Source organism: Tupaia chinensis, unplaced genomic scaffold, assembly GCF_000334495.1.
Source record: "Tupaia chinensis unplaced genomic scaffold, TupChi_1.0 Scaffold000127_2, whole genome shotgun sequence".
NCBI classification, from domain to species: domain Eukaryota; kingdom Metazoa; phylum Chordata; class Mammalia; order Scandentia; family Tupaiidae; genus Tupaia; species Tupaia belangeri.
The window spans coordinates 2,439,943-2,461,044 of record NW_006159596.1 but is presented as its reverse complement, the minus strand read 5'-3'; the positions used below and the strand labels follow the sequence as shown (position 1 = coordinate 2,461,044).

Below are 21,102 nucleotides of genomic sequence, written 5' to 3'. Positions count from 1 at the left end.
GTGGGATGATGGGAGAAATTTACATAGTAGGTTGTCAGGAAAGTCATGACGTATTTTTCTATGATTCTCTATGCAAAAATGCATCATGACTTTCCTGACAGCACAGTATTTATGTGGATGCCAAGGAGATGTCAGGTAACATAATGTATATCAAAGCAGTTTATGAACCACAAAGTGGCAAGTTATGTTAATTTCATTGGCAAAACAATTCACAAGAGCAACAATAGTAAGCATATACTTACATGGTGTTTTATGACTTATGTGTTCATCTCATGAATAATGTGTTTCCCAATTTCTATCATGACTCCAGAGACACTAAGCTATGAATTTGCCCCCCTAATTATTTTTCCTCAAAATTTTCTATGAAAGGAAATTTCATTATCTCTGTTAGATATGATTTCCATTCAGACTAGAAAAATGAAAAAATAAATTACTTTTTTCTCTTTAAACAAGTAAAATCGGTTATCAAGTTCTCTTTATGAAAGCACGAAAATTACATTCAAATCTGTTCACGTTTCTCTGTTGTCACATCTATTATCCAAATTCAAGGTGCTAATCTCACCCCTAGACTTTGGAAGCCCCTTCTCATGTCTTTTTCTCCTAGCCAATATCCACAGTATACTTGGTCATATGAGTTAATAACTATGAAAAAATGTTATTATATTACTTCATTGCTTAAAAATCTACAGATTAAGACCAGCTGGTGGTATGGTAGTTAAAGCAGCAGGATCTCATATGCCAACCATGAGGTTTGAGGCCCAGATCTGGCAGCTTGAGAAACAGGCTAAGCTCATGTGTGTGTATGCCTCAAATCCTGAAAGGAGGAAAGATGGAGGGTGGGATGATGGGAGAAATTTACATAGTAGGTTGTCAGGAAAGTCATGACGTATTTTTCTATGATTCTCTATGCAAAAATGCATCATGACTTTCCTGACAGCACAGTATTTATGTGGATGCCAAGGAGATGTCAGGTAACATAATGTATATCAAAGCAGTTTATGAACCACAAAGTGGCAAGTTATGTTAATTTCATTGGCAAAACAATTCACAAGAGCAACAATAGTAAGCATATACTTACATGGTGTTTTATGACTTATGTGTTCATCTCATGAATAATGTGTTTCCCAATTTCTATCATGACTCCAGAGACACTAAGCTATGAATTTGCCCCCCTAATTATTTTTCCTCAAAATTTTCTATGAAAGGAAATTTCATTATCTCTGTTAGATATGATTTCCATTCAGACTAGAAAAATGAAAAAATAAATTACTTTTTTCTCTTTAAACAAGTAAAATCGGTTATCAAGTTCTCTTTATGAAAGCACGAAAATTACATTCAAATCTGTTCACGTTTCTCTGTTGTCACATCTATTATCCAAATTCAAGGTGCTAATCTCACCCCTAGACTTTGGAAGCCCCTTCTCATGTCTTTTTCTCCTAGCCAATATCCACAGTATACTTGGTCATATGAGTTAATAACTATGAAAAAATGTTATTATATTACTTCATTGCTTAAAAATCTACAGATTAAGACCAGCTGGTGGTATGGTAGTTAAAGCAGCAGGATCTCATATGCCAACCATGAGGTTTGAGGCCCAGATCTGGCAGCTTGAGAAACAGGCTAAGCTCATGTGTGTGTATGCCTCAAATCCTGAAAGGAGGAAAGATGGAGGAGAAGGGATGGAGGCATGACCATTCCCCAAGAGTGTTGTTACTCACTCTACCTCTCTCTCACCCTGGCAAATGCACATGCTCTTGGAAAAATAAAAAGAAATCTACAGAGTAAAAAGTATGATTGCTCGCTGATAAGTTTTTTACCTACAACATCTGATATTTAATACACTGGAGAAGAATTCTAGGTATTTTTTGCACAAGCAAATGGGATAAGGAGAAAGAGGCTGAGGCCCTAGGTGAAATATGGATGAGGACAAGTGTACACAGAACATTAGCCTGAGGCTAAGTTAGTGCTCAAGAGATTTCTCTTTGGATGTTCAAATCTAATCTTAGTTGATAGTTAGACAGTTATTTTCATAAAAAATAAACTCTGCATTTATTTTGTATAGTTATATCTTTTTTTAGAATGCATAACAACTTACTTGGAACATCTGCTTGACGATATATAATCAAGAGGTATTTTCCTCGTCGTATCATCAAATTTGTACATGTTACCTGTGTTAATAAAACACTGTGTCTTCTATGCTCAACTCAAGAACATAGAAGATAATTCTCCACTAGACTTTCTTAAACACCTTAAGCCATTCAGGATTCATGTCACTAAAACATAACATCTATTTCACAAAGATCTCGCAAGCAATTTAAACCAAACTTTACACCAACATCTAGTTTCTTTAAAGTCGAAATTGTTTCCAGACTTTACGAGAATTTAGCTAAGGATGGGGACAGACACCTGCCTGCTTCTATCAGGTCGTTGGAAAAGTCATAATCCATTTTTTGGAGAGGAAAAACATGTCATGACATTCCTGACAACCCAATACTCTGAAGCATTCATTTTACAACCTTGAAATAATCACAAGAACCAAAGAGCCTGATTTCCTATATTCTATTCTACCTTGTTCCTGCAAAAATATAGATAGCCACTGATGCCAAATGGATACCTAATACAATTGCCAATTTTCTCTTGAAAATGCTTAATGGGGAGGCAAGAAGGTTTGGGCTACACAAATTTTCACAGGGATAAGAGAACTTCAGTTTCACCTCCACTGATGTGTGTTAGGAAATCTTACCCTAGGGTTAAATGAAACAGCGACCTGAGTGCTTTCAAAGTCAGTGTCACCACCAAGATCTAGGAAACAGATGATGGTAACAGAAACTTTATTGACTTGAAGCTCTGTTGAAACCCTCACTTAGCTTATATGTGGGCCAGATAAATGTTTTCCATACTTTGGGCATGTAAAGTATGACGACTGCCGATAATACCAATAATGGCAATAATAAACAAGACAGCCATGTCATAAAACCCTCACTGTCTCCCTAATAGCTCGGCCTTCAGGATGTTATACATCTTATCAATGAACTGAAAGAAACACTGCTATTCTTTGCTTTTGGAGCTTTGTCAAGCAATAATAGATCAAATAATGTCTTTTGAAACTCTTGATAGTTCAAGACAGACAGTTAAAATAGTGCCTTGTTGCTATGTATTTCCTATCAATACCTTTCATGTCATCTTACCTCTTCTTACAAATCAAACTATGATTTGCCATAAACTGAAGTGTAACCTGGGAATCTAGCTATATCCTGTAGGCTCATACATCATCGACTATCTCGCATAACAGCATGTCTGAACTCAAGGGGTAATTTTGTTGATATATGAGACAGAATGGAACACAGCTTATTCTTTTGCTGTTATATTGACTTTGCTGTATGACAGTAGCAAGAACACAGCTTTTTATTTTTTCCTTAAACAGTCAGGATTTGGAAAGTACCTAAAGTGAAAAAAAGTAGCAATTTTCCTGACTATATTGTCAATTTAACATGCTATCAGCAATAGATTAAAATTATGAAAATAGTTTTATTGTTTAATTCTTACAGATTATCTTTTAAATGATCACTATGTTATTACAAAAATATTTTAAGTTAAAGTTAAAAGTTATAATCAAGTGGTCATAAAATATGTAAGAAAAGAAGTATATAAAGCTTTATAAACAGTTCAAGGTGGAGAGATGGATACTGTATTAGTGAAAGTTCTCTAAGAAGAGAGAAGGAATAGGTTTATATAGATATATGAGAGGATATTTGCTAGGAGAATAGGTTCACATGATTAGGCAGCTGAGAAGTGCCATAGCACAAGAGGCCACCTGCAAGCTTGAGATCCTGGGATTCTCGTAGTATGGATCAGTCCAGGTCCTAAGACCTCAGAGGTAGGAAGTTGATAACATAACTGAAAGCTGGGGCGAACTGGATGGTGTATTGGGTTGTCTGAAACATCGTGATGTATTTTTCTATGCAAAAATTGCATCATGATGTCTCCAACAACCCAACAAATCCTGGAGTCCGAAGGCAGGCGAGCCTTCACTTCTGATACCCAAGGCAACACAGATTGTCTATCCAGGTTTCTTTCATAAAAGACTAGTTTAATAAGTACTTCTGTACTTATTCCCTCTAAGCTTCTGTTGATTAGATCATGCCCATTCATATTGAGGGCAGATCTTCTGCATCTAGCCTACACTGACATGCATGTTACTTTCTTTTGGAAACAATTCACATGGACAGACTCAAAGTAATGCTTTAGCAGGATTTTAGGTATTTCCCAGTCCAATCTAGTTGACACTCAAAACTAATCATTTAGTAGTGAATACTGAGGACAGAAGTGTGACTATGTTTTCCTATTCCAAAGTTGTTCCAGGGGCCTGGGAGAGTCATGCCTTCAAACATTAACAGATGTTACTTCTTATCTCAGGCATCGTGTTTTTATGATGCATAGTAAGCCTTCTTGTCTCTTAGAGTAAACCACAGGCATTCTTTTGCTGATTTCTTATAGAAATAGAGACTTCTGTTTTCCTTAGCCAATTATTAATCTAAGAATTTCAAACTCACCTATAATCTAAAAACCTTCACTTCCAGATGTCCCAACTTTTTGGGCTGGTCCAATCTAAAAGACTCCTTATGCTGATTGACAACTCTCAGGCTCTCAGAACTAAATAAAAAGAACCACTGGATCTCATCTCCCGGAGAAATATGTTGCTTTTTTCAGGGTCAGCCACTCAATCTCATGCTTAGTAATAAATCACATTATTATTTCTGCAGAGTTGGTTGTTTCCATTTACACTACATTTTCACTGTTTAATATGCATTGTTTCATTCACTTTTCCCAATAACTTTATAAAAATCAAGGGTTGTTGGTGTTCCATCCATATTCACATCCTTTCTCCATTTCGGCTCACATTGTCCAATATTCAACCCCCAGTAGCTTCATTTACTTATCATTTACACAAGAGCCTTTTCCAGCTGCAAAAACTCATGGCAGTAGCTTGTTCAAAATGGCTATTATAGGCTAGCAAGGAATTAATGTCCTTTAAAGCAGCCTTCTTTAAACTGACAAGAGCTCGTATCTTGATGCTCACTTGTAACCATATCACTATGGGGTAACTGTGCTGATGCACAAAATTTCCCCAATGGAACCCCACTCCAGGGATTATAGGATACCTGCCCGAAAACACATACACATTTTCTTGACTACCTTTACCTCCCTGTTTCACGTATATTCATTCCTACAGTTTTTAAACTACTTTTCTAATAAAATACTTACACTCAAATTCCTGTTTCAGAGTCAGCATCTGAAGAAAAACTGAAGTAACACATCTCTATTTTACTTTGAGGCTTAGAAAAGTTAAGTTACTTCCCTATTTTCACAGGATGCAGGTCCTAAATGTTATCTTAAAGTTTCAGGACTTAGGGGCTAGCAGATGGCATAGCAGTTACATAGCTGGAGTCCCTGCATGGCTGACTTCAGTCCAAGTCTCAGACCCGGTGGCTTGAAAATCATGCCAGGTGCGTGTGTATGTGCATGCTCAAGATCCCAGAAGGAGAAAGGAGAAGAAGGGACTGCGGTGCAGCTATCCCCTGGGTGGTTGGTGGCGGAGGGGTGATTTCTTACTTCCCTTCTCACTGTCTTTGTCTCTCTCCTCCAAGTGCACACACCCTAAGGCAAAAACTTCTTAATAAAACAAACAAATAAACAAACAAAAAAACAGTCCCAGCACTTAATCATTATACATATAACTTCTATTTGGTAAAGTAAAAAGTCTTCAACCTCAATCTCAACAATATACTCATAAACTCACACTAATATAATTTATCCACTCAATTATTCATTTCTATGTAAAATTTAAAAACATCATTAGGAAAATGAAAAGTTGTCGAAATAATCTAAGATTCAAACCAATCTCAAAAATAAATTTTAAAAAGGCTAGACTACACAAATTACTTGAACTTGAAATTGAGATGAATTGTTATATTCTTTTTTAAATTAAGAAAAGCACATTGTGGTCCAGTCTGTGGCCTGGTGATTAAGATGTCTAGATCCCACATAGCTGACTACAATTCCAGTGGCTTGAAAAACATGGTGAGTGTGTGTGTCTAGGTGCTCAAAATCCGGAAAGGAAGGAGAAATAAAGGAGAAGGGTTTATGGTATGACCATTCCACCATGGGATGTGCTTTCAAGCTTTCTCTCTCTATATTTTTCTCTCTGTCTCTCTGGTGACTACATGCTCCCTCTGGCAAATGTGAAACACACAGACACACACACCTCTTAATTTGTATTCTATCATAACCAAGTCCTAAATGGGAAATAGAATGAGCCTACCATAGTACACAGCTGCCAGTAGGGTTTCAATAAACTTTCATTGGTTTCTTTCTCCTTTTTTGGAAGCTTCCATCATTAGAGAAATGGTCTTGTACCAGAATCACAAAGATGCTTTTAAATGGAGATGTCTAAGCTCTTTTCCACAATATTGGACTTGTTCTATTTAGAAACATGCATTTTTAAAAGTGGAAGAGGGGTTCTAGAACACAGAAACAAGGTGGTTACTCCCATGTGAGGCTGAATTGAAGGAGCACAGCTGCTCCAATCTGCCTAATCAGCGCTGACTTCAAAGAACAAAGGAGTAAGAGAAACAGACACTTCACATCATGCACTCCATCATCAAAGACTTCCTTTCCTTAGGTTCTGCTTGGTTAACGTTTTTATCTCTTTCAAATATTTCTTAAATGTCCCTTCTCAGTTAAAACCAACCGAATCATCCTATTTAAAACCACACCCTTGCCCAAACCCTGCAACCCTGATCCTCTTCCCTCCACTCTATTTTCTTTCCATGACACTCATCTGAATCTAACATACTATGGGATTTATTCATGCATTACACCTATTATATGCATGTTCTGTCTTTCTTAAATAGAAGTTTAATGAAGAAGAAAACTAAGAGCAAGAAATAAAATATTAGCTCCTGAAATTCTGATATGCTTATCGAGAATCTCTGAGCCTCCCTGAATTTTCTCATAAAATCTAAATATTCCAGTTATAATACTGAGATATCATCTTCTCCCTACACATCAGCAAATTTAAAAGGTGACTTTATTAGTAGGATTTTATTTTACAGGGTGAATTAGCAAGATCTTGGTTAACAGATTTTATGCTAAGACTCTTTCATTTTTCAAAAGATGCTCCAGCACCTTGATAATCACTTAAGTTTCAAAATAACTTGTATCGTGGCTAAACAATGTGGCATTTAAAGAAAACAAAAGGGAATATTGAAGAATTTAATAAAGGTCAAGGGTTTGAAAATTATGATTTCTAAGACAGAGAGAAAATTCAAGTACTGTGTTGTAACTAATACACGAATGATATATTAAAAGCTCAAGACTAGCCATAGCTCAGTTAAGGTTCAAGGTGGAATAAAGTTCAAGTTGCAACTCCAGAATCTGAATTAGATGTAAACATAAGAGAGTGATGGTTTGGCCCTTGAAGTGTTTATTTTTCTTGGGCTGGAGGTATTCTGGAGAGATGACCCTGTCTTGGTACAGCTTCAGAATTTAGAAAGGCTTAGAATGAAAGAATATGCTTGTTTCTTTGGTGGGCTCCACATTACCTATTTATGAAACAAATTCCTAATCCCAAGGAAATAGCAAGGTGAAAAAATCACACGGACTCTGATCTATCAAAATTTCAGTGTAGATAGAGGACAGAGACAAAATTAAGTCCTCTTTCAAAAAGAGAATTACGAATTGCTGAAAGTTCCAAGTACAGAAATGACAGTCTTATGAAGTATCTATTATGGTCTTTGGAGAAGCTAATAGTCAGTGAGAAATGCATTAACTGGATTCCCTAATCTTTGAGAAAGGTCATCCCAGGAATTCACACTGCAGGACTGAATGTCTGTAGTCTCTAGAATATGCCTTATGTAAAGTATAAACTGAATGGAAGGACTAATGTGTTGACTAAATAAAAAAAAATAAAAAAAAAAAAACAGAACATTCTTTGACTAAAGAGTCTTTTAAGTTAAATTCCACAGTAGGACAAAGATGTTTTTTTAATAACCAGGTAAAATATTAAAATAATCAGATATAATATTGAGACTATTTAATGACTGCTATGGCACAGAAAACAACCAGGCAGTACTGAAACCAGTACTGTATTGGTGTAACAAGGGAATCTTATGGTTTGTTATGAACTGACCAAGAAATCAAAATGGTGCCAGCCTAGTGGTTAAGGAACCCATATCCCACATGGCTAACTGTGGGTCAAATCACAGCCCCACTTCCTTGAAAACCACACTGGGCATGTGCGTGTGCATGCTCCAGATCCTGACAGGATAGAGAAATAGAAGAGATAGGATTGTGGCATGACCTCACCCCACTGAGAGATGCTTTCTGCCTTCCCTCCCACCGACCACACGACACCCGGCTATGTCTCTAATTCTATCTGGTTGTTTCTCTAATTCTCTCTGGTAAACACATGAAACCTCTGGCAAAAAAATTAAAAATGTATACATTTTTTTAAAATGGTAGAACAGATAGGCTGATAAAAAGGAAGCCACAGACAATATTTAGAGTCCAGTAAATCAATTTCAGCATGAAGACTATGGAGAGATTTCTCATTAAACATGGAAGATTAAATACTATACCTTCTCCAAATCACTGTAATAGCAGTGTATTAGTGTTCTATTACTATTAGAAGAAATTGCCACAAACCAAATGGCTCAATCAACACAAATTTATTGCTTTTTGGGAGCAAAGAATTCCATGGCAAGTCAACTTCCTTGTTTTTATTCAATTTCTGAAAGGTCTAGAAAACACCCACATTCTTGGGCTCTGGATTTCAAACCCCAACCAGATATGAGAGGACGTCAAAAAGTTTGTGGAAAGTGGAATTACTATATAACTTTATTTTGGTCCAAAAATTTCTTGAAATACATGGATAATTCTTTCATAGTATTCATTTTCCATTAGCTTTTTGAAGACTTTGCATATATGATTTAAGACTATCTTTTCCCTCAATCTTTGCACTTTCCTACAGCTGATTGGTAAGAGTTCTAGAAACAAAAAAATAGAGGAGAGAAAATTGTAATCCCGAAAGCCAGAAATGTGTTCATAACTGAAGAATATGAGATAAACCTTTGTAACTAGATAGTTTATAATGGGCCAAGCACAATTGGTGAGGAAAAAAAAAAAAGCATGGAACCTCATTTTACATGAAATTTTAGAAATCTGAAGGTAAAAGAGAAAATGTTAAAAGCTTCCAGAGAGAGAAAAAAAAAAGAGTAATTCATAGTCAAAGGATCAGTAAAACTAATAGCACCAAACTGTTCAATTACAAATAAGGTAAAGCTAGACAAACTCTTACTGAATAGACATGTCTACTAAATATATATATTCTTTTCTAGTTCACATAGTGTTCGGGGTATGCTGAGGGAAAAACAGCATGTCTTCTAGTTTATAAAAGACCAGTGGTAGCTACTCCTTGATGCACTGGAAAGGAGAGGACTGCATATGATCTAGATACTTTGGATTTTAAGATTGAGAGGTTTGAATGAAGACTTCAGGAGGGCAAGGATTGCTGAAAGTTGGCTGATAAGGTCCAATGGCACAGAACAGTTCTTGGTACCACATAAATTATTGAATGATTTATGAATTAATAAAGATCTGGATATAATTTTGAAATTGTCTTTCTTGAAGAAAGGGATGAACACTTTTTTTATAAAATGGATATATGAAGGTAAAATGGATGGTAGAGATACTGAATAAATCATAGTCCATTTCTGCTACAACAGATACCTTGAACTAGGTAATTTATGTAGAACAGAAATTCATTTCTCCCAGTTCTGGATACTGGGAGGATCAAGATCAAGGCTCCACTAGATCTGGAGGCTGGTGAAGTCTCTCTCTTCTTCTAAGATGGTACTTTGTTGCTGTGTTCTCACAAAGCAAAAGGCAGGGAGCAAAAGGGAATACAGTGTTCCCTCAGTTTCCTTTTATAAGAGTACTGATCCCATTCTTGAGGGTGGAGTACTCCCTCAAGACTTTTGGGAATGACTTAATCACTTCCCAAAAGGTACTACCTCTTAATACAATCACATCAGTTATTAAGTTCCAACAAATGAATTTTGGAATAGCACAAATATTCAAACAACAGTTCACCCAATATCCATTACGACTGTGTTTTCCTTATTATCCTTACTTTTTTAGTCAAACAGTATTCCACTGAATGGATATTCTATGCTTCATTTTATTTGTTTTAATTTTCTTCAGTCTTTAACAAATTATAGACCCTAGAAAATTTACCAACTTAACTTACCAGAGTTTCTTTTAGTAAGAGTGTCGTGTGTTAGAATTCTGGCCAACGAAACATTAGGAGTCTTCTAGAATTTTCTAGGAAACTGCTTTTCTGACATACATACTACTGCTTCTTGCTATTCTTCACTCTTTTTCCTTCTGACTGAAATGCAGATATGAAAGCTGTTGTTGTGGATATCTTGAGACTATGCAAGTAAGGTCAAGAAATTTGCAAAGACCTTCATGACACGCCTGTGGTTTCTAAAATCCTGAAAGGAAAGAGAAATAGAGAAGTGATTGCAGTGTGACCATCCTCCTTTGGGGGGGAGTACTTTTTCACTTTCTCTTTCTCTCCCCGTTCTCTCTCTCAGGCAGGCACATGCTCCCTCTGGCAAAATTTTTTCAACAGTTTTATGGTTTTGTTTTTGGGGGAGAAGCAAAGAGGAGAGAGAATAAAGTTTTATTTGTAATGATTAAAATCGCTAGTACAAGGTAATGATTAAAAAGCAAAATGACTTTTAACCATCATTATTGTTTTTAAAATTCTCTGAAAACCAGCAAACCACCTCAGATACGTAAAACAAACCAATCTCTTAAAGTAATTAGCAGTGCATGGGACCAGCACTTAGCGTAATGGCTATGTCACTGAATTCCCACGTAGTCGACCACGGTTCGCGTCCCGGACCCGGTGGCTTAAAACTCACATTGGGCGCGTGTGCATGCACTCTCAAGATCCCGAGAGGAGAATGGAGGAGAAGGGATTGCGGCGTGGCCATCCTCCCTGGGGGGTGATTTCTCACTTTCTGTCTCTCTGTCTCTCTCTGTCTGGCGAACGCATGCGCCCTAAAGCGAAAACCTCTCAAAAAATAAATAAATAAAAGTAATTAGCACTGCATACACCATCAAATATTTAACACTTGTATAAAACATGTACATATGTATTTTCCTTGTTATATATAAAAGCAGAAATTTTGATAGTGTCCTGTCATTCACAGTATTTTACTTAATAGTTATGGTGTGGCTATCATTCTAAGTCGGTCTAAATATCTCATTCATTTTAATGTCTACATAGTATTTAATAAAGTTAATATTAGGTTGTCAGGAAAGTGATGACATTATTTTTCTGTTTTTCTATGCAAAAATGCATCATGACTTTCCCTGCAATCCAATATATAATAATTCAATAATTTTTTATATTCATAAAATTTTCTATTTTTTTTGCTGCATCAAGCAATATAACCATTACCATCCTCTTACATATTTTTTTTACATGTCGGAGCTTTTTATAAACTAGATTCCTGCAAGTGGGAATAACTTATGTAAATAATATGTATGTTTTAAATCTCACTAAATATTGCTAAATTTACTTCCAAAAATTATGCAGCCAACACTGTATTGTGAATTCTTTTGAATTTTTAGCAACAAAATGAATTTCATTTAAACTTACATTTTTCTCATTCTTGATAAAATTAGACATCTTTGTATATTTGTTTCTCACTTTTTTCTTTCTTGGTTTGTTTGTTACCCATTGTTTTGCCTATTTTTCTTTTAGCATCTTCTATCTTATATGAAGAGCTACTATTAAAGAATATTATATTTACAAGTTAATTTTCTATTACCTATGTTGAAATATATTCTCTCAGTTTGCTCTTTGTTTCTCATCTATGGTGTCTTTTTCTACAACCAAGTTTTATATTTAATTACTCAAATCTGTTGATAGTTCTTTTTATGGTATCCATGTTTCTCAATTTACATAGATAGGCCCTGGTATAAATAAATAATCACATTTAATTTTTACATTTTAATCCATCTGAAATTTATTTTTCCATTTGCTGTGAAGTAAGAATATAATGAATTCTTCCATTCATTCAACATTTATTAAACTTAAACTATGTAACATATACTATGATAGGCACTGGGGATATAAATATGAGGTGAACAAAAATATAAATTGCTTTGGACTTCAGGTTTGTGTCTTGGTACTTTTAGATGAACTTACACCCTTCCCCACCCCTCGGGAGACTGGTTCAAGCCAATGGCCTTGCCTTGCCAGAAGCCAGGCTTCCTGTGGCTGCAGGGCCTGGCTGCCAGGACCATGGCTCATCCCTTCCCTCACTCGCCCTTGGACTCTCAGGACTTCGGTGTGTTGGATACCACTGCACACAGCACAGTCTTCTCTTTGCTCCTGAGATGAAGCTCAGCAGATCAGTTGGAGGCGCACCTGCTCTTTAGAAACAGGGAGGATTTTGGGTCACCCAGGACCAATAACAACAGTTCAGGGTGCTGGTAAGCAGCAGGGAGGCAGAGCAGAAGTAAGAGCAGCAATTTTCTACTCCTGTACACCTATGAGTGCTCAGAGGTACCTTGAATAATATAGGAAAGTACATACAGATCACCAGATGATTAGGAACAATCGCAGAGGCACAAGAAATACAGGCAATTAACAAAATGTCTCTCTCCTAGGGAAATCATCAGTTGCACATCACCAGCAGACAACACAATGGAAGTCATCTTGGACATGTTGGATAAGCAATTCAGAATATTTGTAGTGATCAAACATAATTTAGATGTAAGAGAAAAGAGACCATGAGCTCCAGGAGATCAGGAAGTCCTTTCATGATTTGAAAGAAGAAACAGACACCTTTAAAAAGAATCAAATGGAACTGTTAGGAAGAATGTGATATGGGAAATTAAAACCTCCCTTGAAAGTATTAAAAGTAGATTCAATCACACAGAGGATCAAATATCAAATGTAGAAGATGAAACCTCTGACCTAGAAAAAAGTATCAAAAATATTGGGGAAAAAAAAGAAAGAAAAATGAGGATAATATATGAGAAATACTGGATACCACCAAATACCCCAACGTCTGGAAAATTGGTATCCCAGAAAAGGAAGAAAATAATAAGGGCATTGATACTTTATTTCATGAAATCCTAGAAAACTTTCCAAACCTAGAGAGGCATTCTAAATCCAGAGCCAAGAAATACACAGGACCCCAAATAGAATCAACCCAAGAAGATCCTCTCCAAGGCACATCATAGCCAGATTGGCCAAAACCACAGACAAAGACAAGATACTAAAAATTGGCAAGAGGGAAATGTAAAGTTACCTACAAAGGACATCTCATCAGGCTAACATCATACTTCTCATTGGAAACAAAGCAAGCTAGGAAAAAAATGGGGAAATACAGTCAAAGTATTACATGAAAAACAATTTCAACCAAGAATACTATACCCAGCAAGATTACCTTTTTCCTTCATATGGAAAAATAATAATAAAAAATAATAAAAACATTCTTGGATAAATAAAACCTAAAAGAATTTACCAACTCCATAACAGCTCTTCAAGAGGTTCTGTAGGGAGTGCTATACCAGGAAAACTAAAATGTCAGATGGGCAGTTATATGAGAACAAAAAAACAACCAAGAAAATGGCTCAGTTAATGGTAGGCACAGGTTTAAAAATATTAATAATAGTATTCAATATTAATGGATTAAATTATCCAATTAAGAGACACAGACTGGCTGAATGGATAAAAAAACAGAAACAATATCTGTGGCTACAAGAAACGCACCTTATGGATAAAGACATATATAAACTAAAAGTGAAAGGCTGGAAAAAGATATTCCACGCAAATGGAAATCAAAAAAGACCTGGAGTTGTGATACTGATTTCAGACAAATAGGCTTCAAGACAAAGACTGTAAGAAGAGATAAAGAAGGGCATTATATAATAGTAAATGGGCTAATTCAGCAAGAAGACATAACACTTATAAATATCTGTGCACCCAAGTCAGGAGCACCTAAATACATGAAGGAAAGACTGCTGGAGCTAAAAGGAGAGATATGTTGCAGCACTATAATTGTTGGGGATCTCAACACCCCATTATCTACTTTAGGTAGATCTTCTAGACACAAAATACAGAGCTGTGATAATCAAAACAGTATGCTATTGGCACAAAAACATACAGGGGGACCAGTGAAATAGAACAGAGACCTCAGAAATAACCCCCAAAGCTCACAGTCAACTGATTATTGACAAAGGATACCAGTCGATCCATTGGCAAAAGGAAAACCTTGTTAGTAAATGGTGCTGGAAAAACCGGGTATCCACCTGCAGAAAAATGAAACTGAACCCCATCTTTTACCACTAACAAAAATCAACTCAAAAGGGATCAAATATCTGAATGTAAGACCTTTTATAGTTTTATCAAACTATAAAACGACTGGTCAAAAAATACTGGGGAAAGTCTGGGAGACATTGGGGTGGCAAAGACTTCTTAAATAAGACTTCCAAAGCACAGGCAGTGATCCCTAAAATAGACAAGTGGGACTATATCAGACTAAGAAGTTTCTGCACAGCAAAGGACATAGTAATTAGTGTGAATTGACAACTCTTGAAATGAGAGAATATTTTGGTAAACTATGCCTCAGATAAGGGACTGATAATCAGAATACACAGGGAACTGAAGCAGCTTACTTGAAAAAAAAAATGATTAGCCCAATTAAAAGATGGGAAAATGAGCTGAACAAAAATCTCTCTAAGTAAAACATATGACCATCCAAAAAGCATATGAGGAAATGCTCAGCATCCCCCATCATAAGCAAGATGCAGATTAAAACCACAATGAGATATCCCTAACCCTTGTCAGAATGGTGAAGATTAAAAATACAAAAAGTAATAAGTGTTGGCGGGGCTGTGGTGAAAGAAGAACTCTCTTACACTGCTGGTGGGAATGTAAACTGGTTCAGCCACTATGGAAAACAGTATGAAGTTTCCTCAAAGATTTACAAATAGAGCGACCGTTTGATCCAGCACTACCACTTCTGGTTATCTACCAAAAGGACAGGAGAATGCTCGGTTGGAGAAGCACTTGCACATCAATGCTTATTGCAGCACTATTCACAATCACAGAGACATGGAGCCAACCCAAATGTCCACAAACAGATGAATGGATGGAAAAGTGTGGCACATATAATCTATGGAATACTATTCAGCCATAAAACATGACAAGACCCAGGCATTTGATAAAAAGTGGTCAACTATGGAGGATCTATTGCTCAGTGAAGCAAGCCAGGATATGAAGTAAAGATATTGTATGTATCCACTTAATATATACTGACTGTCCACACTTCATGGTAGAGATCAAAATATGGGAGGGCATAAAACCAGTGAAAATAGTTATGGATGCTGAAGACAGTGTGGAATGGAGCAGAAGAAGGGAAGACTATAGAGAAGGATAGCAAGAGAACAAGTAGAGAGACATGACATTAGTGGGACACAGAAATGGTTTATTACCTGTTGATGACAACATGTATAGTATCCTCAAATGGACTGGTCTGAGAAGTATTTCATGTTAGGTAGATTCCTTTTATAAGCCAAGGGACCAGCAGGTGGCATGGCAGTTAAGGTGTTGGACACTCTCACATGGCCGACTATAGTTCAAGTCCCAGATCTGGTGGCTTGCTTTCTCATTTTCCTTTTTTCTTGCTCTGTGTCTCTCTCTAGTCAAACTAAAAATAAACTAATAAATTTTTAAAAATACATTTTTAAAAATTCAAAAAACCAACCAACCAACCAACAAACATATTCCTTTTACAAGCCAAATGATATTTAGTGCTTGAATGTGTAAAAAAAAAAAAAACAACTGATAATACTAATAATCTGAAAATAAAATGATGAAAAGCTAAAAAAAAGTGAAATAAATGTAAATATCTTTATATTTTATTAAAATATCTCACAAGATAACAAAGGAGGCAGATACATATAAATCAAGCTAAAACAAATTCTGCATAAAACAAAAGGTATCAAAGAAGTCCTAATAAAAGAATGAGAGTTGACCTTACCTTTGATGATTTGATTAAAGACTAGAATAGTGGAAGCAAAGAAGGAGTTATTTGAAGACATTGAAGGCAAATGCACAGATTGTGACATCAGCTCAGGAAGTGGGAGGGAGGAGAGTAGAAGCAAAATTTAGCCTCAAGTGTCCAGATAGGACTGAATGAAGACCAATAATAACAATGGTAATATTTAGTAAAGAAAAAGGCAAGTTTGTAAGAGAAGAGGATATTTGTTCAGTGTGGTAGATAGTAACTTGAGGGATGTACAAAGCAGTTAGGTGAACATATTCAGGAGGCATCTGGAAATAAGAATTTGGAATCTGTATCTGGTAAGAAAGTCAGCTTGAGATTACTCAAGAAAATAAGGAATGGAAGAATCAAGATTGAAATCCAGGAAAATGCCAATATTTAGGTAGTAGTAGGACTTAGTAAAGTGAAAGGATATTGATTAGGAGAATAAGAGAAGAATCATGGAAAATACATGGGAGGAATTGGATACATAGAAGAAGAGTTTCAAGAGTGTGGAGGTGGCCAACAGTTCCAAGTGTTGCAGAAAGGTCAGGTATACTGTCTAAAATAGAGAACTTCACAGTTAGAGCATCAACAGCCACCCCTGAGGGAGATTGATTCAATTGGTGGCTGGGGGGATCCAAGTTAAAGTAGGTTAAGAGGAAATAGGATGTTATCCACAGAGTGGATAGATTAATGGGAATACAATGAACAGAAAAAAAAAAAAAAAGCAATGAATGTGTGATAAGATGGCAAACAGAGTAAAAGTATTATTACACATAGGCCCAAAAACAAAGAAAGATTAAAATCTGAATGTCCAGCCTCGGCAAATTTAGAGTATACTACTACATTGCCAGTGAAAAATACTAGAAGTCATCCATAAGATATTGTATATTATAAGGCATGAATTTAGGCGTTTAGGTCAAATGAGTTACTATTAAAATAAAAATCAGACAGGTCTCTTTGGGCATTTCATTGAATATAATTCACATAGTCATTCAATTCTAAGATAGACCTCTTAAATTTTCTATATTATTAACAGTGCCCTGGGGAGAGCTGATACTAAAACCTAGGATTTCATTATTGTACTGGCTTAAAATAATTGAAAAATTTCTCCCAAAAGATTGTAAGGAAAGGAAAACTCACCAGAACAAATTCAACTTTCATCAATGTCAGTGTAATAAAAAATCTTTTATTTTATTTTATTATTATTTTTTTTTATTCTGACACTGAAAGTGAACACTTGAAAACAAGATCTGGCCTACCAGGTTAATTTCACTTTGCTTCCAATATAAGTGTGATTTTTCTGTGTTGTGATTCATTACAGGTGATATATGAAACAAGTTGACAAATGGCTTAGGAAATTTAAAAAAAAAAAAGTGTCTGCATAGGGAGCCTTGGATTTACCTTTATTCTCAACTCTAAAATGTGGCCTCCCTCCAAAATGTGTAGCAATATCATTAGTGATTCCAATTTTATTTTGGTATAACTTTTAGTAACTGTTCAGGTTAAAGGAATATCAGGTCCTCTTCAGTTTTATGCATTTGCAACATTTTTAAATGTATCTGTATTTTTCATTGTAGAGGATAATAGGCCTTTTGAGATTTGTGGGAATATGTTCAACTCTAAAAGTCTTATGTTTTAAACTGTGGTTCACATATCAAGGACATAAATGAATATGGTCCATTTCCATTTTATATCTACCTTCAATTAAAAGAACTATTTTCTTATTGTTTCTGACTATGTTGTGATACTTAGTTTTTCTTAAAACCACTTACATCTGAGTTCTGAGGGACCAGTTCAAAATTTGGGACATGGTTGTAAGTGATCAAGTAATCAGGTTAGAAGAAAGAAAGAAAGCTGGGCAATTTTCTAAAAAGGAATTAGAGGGAATTTGTTCACCAATTCCTTCTTTGTCCCTTTCCTCATTGCATAAGAATACTAGATCCAACTAAGGATGAAAGAAGAGAATCACTCAAATTAGAATCAATCTCTTCCTTTAATCCCAAAAATACATATTGTAATTTCAATGAGCATATATTCCAGATAATTCACTTTGCATTCTAAGCGGATCTAAAATTGATCCTTTATTCATCCTGCCTTCATGGAGCTTATGGTTTTGTAAAGGAGATAAGAAAGACATAAAAATAATGATTATTTAACCTACAAAATGTTTATCACAGGCAGAAGAATTGTGTGAAGAATCCAGAAAGAAGTTGACATCTGATTGAGCCTTAAATGTTATCTGTGTTTGAACATGTGAAGATTCAGTGAAAAAAAGTTAGCTAGCATTTGGACATGGAGAGACGGGAAAGAAATTGTTGGCAGAAGAAGCACTGTGGGCAAAGGCACAGAAGGGAACACAATGGGAATAATGAAGTTTGGCTGAAGCAGCAGAGGAGGGAGAATATGGGGTAGTATCTTAGCCCTCCAGTGTATTGCTAGTAGAAATACCTGAGACTAGATGATTTATACAAAAATAGAAGCTTATTTAACTTAAGATTCTGCTAATTAGAAAGTCCAAAGGCATAGGACTATCGTGAAGCCAATCTACATCACATGGCTGACAAAAACAGAGAGTATGACTAGTAGAGAAAGACACCTGGGAATAGCCATTTTCCTTACGTAATACCTTTCTGACAGAACTCTGATCTAGTATTATTATGCAATGAGGAAAGGGACAAAGATTAACTCCAGTGAGTTCTTCCTCTCTTGAGACATGGTTGTAAGTGATCAAGTAATCAGGTTAGAAGAAAGATAGAAAGCTGGGCAATTTTCTAAAAAGGAATTAGAGGAAATTACTAGATCCAACTAAGGATGAAAGAAGAGAATCACTCAAATTAGAATCAATCAATTAATGGAGTTAATCCATTCATCAGAGTGGCGTCTCTATGACGCAATCACTACTCAGTAAGCCTCATCTATAAAAAGTCTCACCACCTCCCAATGCCCATTACAGTGAAGACTAAATTACAAAACATGAAACTTTGGGGGACAAACCATAATTTAAACCATAGAGGACGTATGCAGTGAATGAAGATCTAGAAGACTTTGAACTATGCAGTGCAATTTTATTTTTCTTTTATCAATGAAAAGTTATTAAATTTTTGAGCAATGTAAAGGCGTGATCAGAGCTGGCTTCTGGAAGAAGAATGTTAATTTTGCAGCAGTGGATAGGACTATTGGAGTTTAGTCATACCTCTTCTAATTGTCCTCATTATAGAATCAAGAAAAGATAATGAAGACTACTATTGCAGAAATGAAATGTGTAATCATCACAAATTAATCCTATAAACTCTTACTGGGGAATAGAAATAACTTTGAAGAACTCCATTTCACATGAAGTACTTAATGTTAATTAAAGACTTCAGTGACATTTTACATTTAATCCACAAATTATAGCTTTCGTTTTGTATTTCTTTTCTATGAGTAGTGATGTTTACTTTCATGGCAGAATAGAAAACAATGTGATTTATTTCACCACCTCCTTGGTTTATGTAGTTCTGTCAGTAGAATGATCTATGGCACATTATGTTTTGATGGCATGTGTTACAGTACGTTGATGAAATAAATTATGCAGCTTGATTAAAGATTTGAAGGAACACATCTTTCACATAAAATATTTTTTAAAAAATCCCTCAAATGATGAAATTGTGATTAGAATTATTAACTCTTAATGTGTTTCCTATTCACTCTAGCTTAACATCAAAAGGTTACACTGTTTCATCCATATATTTTATTTTCTCACCTATAAAAAAAAGTGCTATTTTGGGAGGGCTAGTAGGTGGCATGGTGGTTAAGGTATTGGACTCCCACATGGCTAACCACAGTTCAAGTCCCAGACCCGGTGACTTGAAAATTGCACCAGGCAGGTAGGTATGTTAATGTACCCAAAATCCTGAGAGGAGAATAGTGGAGGCATCGTGGTAAGGCCATCTACCCAAGAGGAGATTTCTCACTTCCCCTCTCTCTGTCTTTCTCTGTCTCTCTCCAGTGACTACACACACCCTCTGGCAAAAACTTAAAAAAACAAACAAAAAATACTGGATTTAGTGGATTGTTTGTCATTTTATGTCTGTCACTCCTTGAATACCCTGAATTCATGTGACTTTGGATGATTTAATTTTTGTTCATGAGCATAATTCTACTTTCTTTCAATTTTCATCTCCATTTTTCATGCTTGTTGATAGGAATGGTGATGATTCCTGTATGTCATTGAATATTTAGATTTATTGTTTCTTATCAATTGTAAACTATATTTCATTTTATATTAAAAAATACTATAAGGCACATGAACTTGCTAGAGAGAGGCAGAGAAAAAGAGAGAGGGAAAAGTGAGAAAACTCCCCCAGGAAAAATGGACATGCTACAATCCCTTCTCTTCTATTCTCCTCTTGGGATTTCATGTACACACATACCTGGCGTGAGGTTAAGCCACCAGGTCCAGTACTCGAACCACATAGTAGACCATGTGGGACCCAGGCACCTTTACCACCTTGCCACCTGACTGGTTCCCTATATTTCCTTTATCAAATGTGAAAAAGCTCAATCCTGAGAATACAGTGTATTCATTGACACCTCTTTATCAGGAAGGAAAAGTCACATAAGATACACTCTGGAACCCAAGCTCCTGGACAAAAATGGCCCTCGGGGTGTTTTTTAGTTTAAATCCCAACTGAGAAGTCACTCTAACAAAGGACTAGAGCCCTGCTTTCCTAAGCATTCAACAAAACCCTTGGAGCTTTGGTTGTTGAGAAGGGCAGAAGTCTAGAGCAGAAATGGGGATCCAATTTACCACCACCTGCATCAGAAAGCTCGGTTGGCAAAACTTTTTATATAATGAATATTTCAAGCAATTAAAGATATAGGAACTAAGAATTTTTTACAAACTGAAGCTAGCAGTTGGTACAGTGGCTAAGGTACCAGTTTGTCTTGAAAAACACACCTGACACATGTGCATGCATGC

General features: G+C 35.9%; 1 protein-coding gene across 1 annotated transcript in view; it reads right to left on the bottom strand.

Moving 5' to 3' along the window:
* The window catches only part of IL15 (interleukin 15), a 174,805-nt gene extending 164,252 nt beyond the window's left edge, over positions 1-10,553 (bottom strand). The window contains exon 1 of the mRNA XM_027770339.1: positions 10,310-10,553. The gene's annotated coding sequence lies outside the window, so the exon portion shown is untranslated. The remainder of the gene's footprint in view (positions 1-10,309) is intronic.
* Between the last annotated feature and the right edge of the window lie 10,549 nt (positions 10,554-21,102).